Source organism: Hibiscus syriacus, unplaced genomic scaffold (assembly GCF_006381635.1).
Source record: "Hibiscus syriacus cultivar Baekdansim isolate YM2019G1 unplaced genomic scaffold, ASM638163v2 tig00110384_pilon, whole genome shotgun sequence".
Classification (NCBI taxonomy): domain Eukaryota; kingdom Viridiplantae; phylum Streptophyta; class Magnoliopsida; order Malvales; family Malvaceae; genus Hibiscus; species Hibiscus syriacus.
Window position 1 is genome coordinate 1,568,036 of NW_024062715.1, and position 6,425 is coordinate 1,574,460.

A 6,425-nucleotide genomic window follows, 5' to 3' on the forward strand; every position below is an offset into this window, starting at 1 on the left:
AACTTTTGAGTAATATATCTAAATTATTTAGTATGTTTGAAATTGAGTTTGTATATTTCTTCTATTTTGTTATAACAAATGGTTTGAAAAGTTGTTGTGACATCTCGAACTCGTATTCGTGTTGGATACGGGTAGGGGTGTTACAACATTTGATAGATTGAAAATAAATATTACATAAATCGAAGAGAGGAAAAAATAAATAAATTGAGAAAATAAAAATAAAAAATGTTAAGAAGGAAAAAAATAAAAATAAAAATGAAGAAAAATGTTCAGTCTTTAAAAAAAATAAAGGGTTAAAAGATAAGGAAGACCTATTTTAAAGATATCCCATGCGCAAGATTTGCTGACTGGACCTCCATGAAAAGGCATCGTTTTGTGCATGTTATATAAATGATAATCCACAACCAAAATCAATCTCATTCCCCATTTGTTTCATTTTTCAACTGAGAGGAGGGATAGAGAAAAAGAGAGTTCTAGAGAACTCTCAGGAAACCGGTGAGGAACCGCCGTGCCGGTCACGTTGATCGACGATAAATGCCACCCGTCAACACCGAAAGAGAAAGAAAATGACATTGTCAGGAGCGTCTTTTGGCCCTGAGCATGAATCGGGCATTGTTTAGCCTGAAAATAGCCCCAACGCCTTAGATCTAAAAATAAAACCCTTCGGTTTCTTCGACTCCAGTGACCTTTGTGAGTCTCCGATGCCTCAACAGAGGTATGTTTTTATTTTTATTTTTTTGGTTCGAATGCTTCTGTCTGAATACTTCCCCTCATTTTTCCTCATCTCATGCTTGCTGCCGTTGGGTATGTATTTATAATGCTCCAAAAACCTATTTTTAGGTTCGGTTTAGAGTCATGTTTGGACCGATATACTTCGTTTGTTTGGTTGTTTTTGACTTGGTTGTTTTCTGTTTTGAGTTGGTATCAAGAACTCTAGGTTGTTTTGTTGCGGCTGGAAGAGGGAGTCTCCAAGGTTGAAGGTGTGGCAGCAGAGAGTTGATGGAAAGCTAGGGTTTCAAACCCTAGCTAATTCGGGTCTAGACCAGTTCAGGTTTGGACCTGTTCGGGTTGCTCCAATGTATCCGGGTCGGCTACTACTGGGCTATGGGTTACTGGTTTCTGTTGGGTTAGACTGCTGGGCCAACTAGGTTTCGAGCTGTGAATAAAAAAAGTAAAATAACTAGATATGTGTTGTAAATGTATAATGTACATATGTAATATACAGGCGCAATGTACATGCCTCGCATAGTATATTATAATATATAGTATAATATATATAATATAAATGTAACACATATATTTATACAACACAAAATATTATATAATATAATAGATTAATATATTTAAATACAATAACAAGGCGACGAAAATATGTGTCTACAACTGCCCCTCTTTGTTCTTTTTTGTGTAACGAAAAATAGGACAATGATAAAAAGGACACAAATTTTCGTTCGGTATGAAGGGGTTTATGAGTCTAATATCCTCCCTTGTGGAGTTGAAAATTGACTCTTCTATTGCAATTAGGAATAACTCCCTGTTAAATTGAGTTACGAATGACTCCTCCGTCACGAAGTCGAGTCCGTCTTGAAATGATATGAAATTAAAGTCGTAGTTCAAAATTTGAATCAGAATGTGGCTTCTTGTTGTTGAATCGTAGCCAACTTGGGTTTTCTTCTTGATTTAAATACCTCGGTTTAGAAATTTAACCGGAAAGTAGTTCATTTACAGTACCATGTGGTTAATAGGCCCTCGAGCTTAATGGAATCTCTCTGCTGTGAACAACCTTCTTATTGACTATATCCCAAAGTCAATAACTAAATTCATCCTTAGGTGAACGAAGGTAGATGCATTCCTTCATTTTTACGTCAAGCTTAGCTCTCTCATCTTTGGGTATATGAAGAAATGCCCTGTACCCGAATATATTGAGATGATTGTATGAAGCACTTTTACCCGTTCAAACTTCTTCTGGGATGCCCCCATTCAAGGGAACTGATGGTGTGAGGTTGACATTGTTAATCACTGCCATTATAGCTTTTCCCCAAAATGATTTGGGTAACTTATCATGAGAAAACACACATTGAACTCTTTCTTTAATAGTTTTATTCATTCTCTCAGCTAGTTCATTCAATTATGGTGTTTTGGGTGGAATCTTCTCTAGTCTAATGCCATATTTCTTGCAATATGTTTCAAAAGGACCTCTATACTCACCTTCATTGTCAGATCTTACACACTTATTCTTCCGTTCGGTCTCACACTCCATTAGGGCATGAAATTATTTGAATGCGTCAACCACTTGATCATTTGATTTTAATAGGTGCACCCACACCTTCCTTGCATGGTAATCAATAAAGGTGACAAAATACAATGCACCACCTATTGATATCTCAGACATCGAACACACGTCGGTGTATACGAGGTCTAGGATGTTTTTTCTCCTTGTAGGAGGAGAAGATCTTTGAAAAGTAACTCTATATTGTTTTTTAGCTAAATAGTGAGCAAAAGGATCAAGTGGTTTACCTTTCACGTCAGGTAGGAGTTGTTTCCGAGCGAGCATGTGAAGACCCTTCTCACTGATGTGCCCAAGTCGTTTATACCATATCTCCACATCTTCAGTGGTGATATTTACCTCTCATTTGCAGTGCTTAGCTTGCATCACGTTCAATGACCATTCTTTCTTTCCTCTAGCCATTATTAGGCTTCCTTTAGTGAGTTTCCACTTTTTTTTCACCAAAGTAATTTATCATACCAGCATAATCTAGCTTCCCAGCAGAGATAAGATTGAGGCGTATGGCCAGAACATGCCTCACATCTTTTAAGATAAGCTTGCATCCAGTGCTTGCCATCAGGATGATGTCTCTTATCCCGATGATCTTGCTCCTATCTTGATTTCCCATTTGCATCGTACCAAAATCACCGCTTCAATAGGATGAGAATAAACTTTCATGTGGAGTAACATGGAATGAAGCACCATAATCGACAATTCAAGAGTTATCATCATAAGAAATGTTCAGGATATTACCTTCATCAATGAGATATAACAGATCTTCTTTTGATACTACAGCAGTAGTACTATTCTCTTCTTGCTTCTTCGTTGGGTTGATTTGGTGTGGCTTAACATTACCGGCATTCTGGTCTCTCTTGAAGGATCAACATTCCATTTTCTTGTGGCCCATCCTTTCACACAATAGCAAGTAATCTTATAGCGTGACTTGGATCTACCCCGAGATTGATGCGGATCTCAACTTTTGTTGCATCCACGAGTTTCATTCCTATTCCTATTCTCAACAATATTAGGTTCAGGATAAATAGACTCACCTCGTTTCATTCTCCTTGCTTCTTCATCGAGGAGGTTATCACTAACAGTATTCATGGTGAGCTTTCCTTCCGGAGTTGAATTACTGAGTGTAACAACGAGTGTATCCCAACTTCCAGTTAGGAACTAAGGAGTAGAAAGGCTTGCAACTCATCATCAATTTTCATCTCAGTTTTTGTTAATTGATTTACGAGCCCCTTGAAATTATTTAAGTTCTCAATCATACTTTTACCATCCTTATACTCCAACTTCTCCAACCGTCGTACTAAATTGGTTTTGTTACGAGGCGTTTTCTTTTGAATCATGGACTCAAGCTTTGTCCATAATTCATAAGCATTTGTATAAGTAGAAACATGCTCAAAGAGGGTTTTATCAATGTACTTACGAATCATAGCAACGGCCTTCCGATTTAGTAGCTTCCATTGAGCATCACTCTTGCCTTCTACCTTGTTTTTGTAGATGATGGGCTCATGCAAATCCTTACAGTACAGGTGGTCCTCCATCATGGGCTTTCAATATGAGTAGTTATTGGTTGTGAGCTTGAACATGTCTGCATCATGAGCAACGTTATCCTCCATCTTGAACTGCACGAGCTAATTACGGCTACGGATGAACCTGGCTCTGATACCACTATTGGGAATCACGGTCTTTTCCGCTTCGTGAAGTTAAGATAGGCACTTAAATATTAAGGAAAGTAAAAAGAACAAGAGTATAATTCTCGAATTTGGATATTCTTCCACTATACAAAAGAATAGTAGGATTACAAGGACGTGCTTACAAAATTTGACTCACACTCAGTGGCTCACTCAAGCTTGAGGATAAAGACTTTTCAAGTTATCTCTCTTCTCTCTCAAAGAGGCTCTCTACCTCTCTAGTTTCTCACTTTAAGAAGTGGACTCTTCTAGTATTTTTGGAACACTTGGATGGTTAGGAATGAAGTCTCTCACCCTTATTTATACTACTCCACCTCCACAATGAATGGTGGATATTACTTACATTCAAGGGTGGAGATTAATTATCTAGAATACTCCACACAATCTAAGAAGCTCTACACTCTTCTATATTCTTCCATACTCTTATGTAAGGTTCTACATATCTCCATAATATTCCAGAGGATTCCACACTCTTCCACAAGCTTCTAGAGAGTTCTACAATTCTCTAGAGTTCTCTGGAATGCTCTAGAAAATTCTACACTTCTCTAGAAAACTCTAGAATTTTCTAGAATCTCTCCAATTAAGGAGAGATCCAACAATTTCATTGTGAGAATGGAAGCAAACGGAGGAACGAGCCCATTATTCCCAAGCGAGTCTGCCCCAGTTGTTAATACGGAGTGAACAATGAGATGAATCTTGAGGAAGGGGATTAGATAAAAATGATCAATAGAATAAGATGAAGAACAAGGCCAAGAATGTTGTTGAGATAAGGTGTGTGCTTTAGCATCAAACATGGATGTTCTTTCCAAGATTCAAAACATAGATTTCTTTTGAAATTCAAGGGTTTTGAAAAAATAGGAAGTTTCGATTTGAAGATTATTTCAGTTTCTCTTTAGATAGAATGAAGAATGAGAATCTTTTGATACCTTCAATGAGTGATTTTTTGTCTTGTCGATGGTTTCTTTAGGGTTTATATTCTAAATTTTTCCCATAATTTTCATAAAGAAAGAAGAAAAAAAAGAGAGATCAAGATTTGATTTTTGTGTTTGAAAAAAAGGTAGTGAAGAGAAATAACGAAGAAGAAAAATCAAACTATTTTTTATCTACGTGTAATAGGTTAGATAATATAAAAAATATATTTTTTTATAAATGTCACGTTATTAATTAGATACGTTGACACATTTATTTGAGATAAAAATAATTAGTGCATTTTTCCCAAAAAATCACCGTTGATCGGTATATTTACCGATCTAACACCGGTCAGACTATATTTCCTGATCTAACACCCTTTGCAGTAAGGTGTGCCCCCTGTAATGGGCTATACGCTGATTTGGCGCCACGTGGGGTAAGGTGCGCCCCCTACGACACACCTTATCCTGACATGGATACACGTGATGGTAATTAAGGGTATAGCGCGGCGCAGAGGCTGCGCCTTACCTGTGATTCTGACACGCGTCAGAAAGGCGCGCCTTTGGACCGTGCTATACCCTTAATTACCAAATTACCCCCGCCCATTCACACCCACCATCCCTCCCTATAAATACCCCATTCTCAATCATTTTCATCACACCAAATCCTCTCTCAACTTCTCTCAAATACTCTTATATTCTCTTATTAAGGTATATTTTATTATATTTAGTATTTTTTAGTAATTTATTTAATTATTTTAATTGTTTAATATTTTATTTAATTAATTTTTTTTACAGATATAAAATGGAAGGAGGTCTACTTTGGTTGGATGGAAATCATATATCTTGACACTTTACTGATACGGTAACATTTTAACGTTTTAATTTAATTAATTAATTAATTTATTTCATGATTATTAGTTTAAAAATTAATTTGTGTAATTATTTATATTTTAGGAGAGAGACCATATATTAGATCTTTTTATAAGGAACCTTAAGTTAGTTATACCTACTCGTGTAATGTCGTATTTAGTAGAGGCTGGATTCGATAACCTAGGTAGATATCAAGGTCACTGTAAGATAGAACCAAACCTTATTTCTGCCTTAATAGAGCGGTGGAGGCCGGAGACCCACACATTCCATCTTCCGTGCGGAGAGTGCACGATCACGCTTGAGGATGTTTCTATGCACCTGGGGCTTCCGGTGGATGGAGGTGTGATATCAAGGATAGCTTCCGGTTCTTGGACTACTTTGTGCTGGGTTAGTCTACGACGTGTCTAAGAAAATTTTAACGGTGGACATATACCGTTGAATTGGTTAGATGTCAATTTTCGGGAGTTGAGCGAGGAAGCGTCTGACGATGAAGTTAAACAGTATGCATGGGCATGCATACTACAGCTGATAGGAGAGTTGCTGATGCCGGACAAATCGCGCAACCAAGTTCACTGTATGTGGTTGCAACATCTTGGCGACTTTCATCTGGCCGGATCACTCAGTTGGGGCTCGGCAGTATTGGCTTGCTTGTACAGGGAGATGTGTCGAGCCATTGAC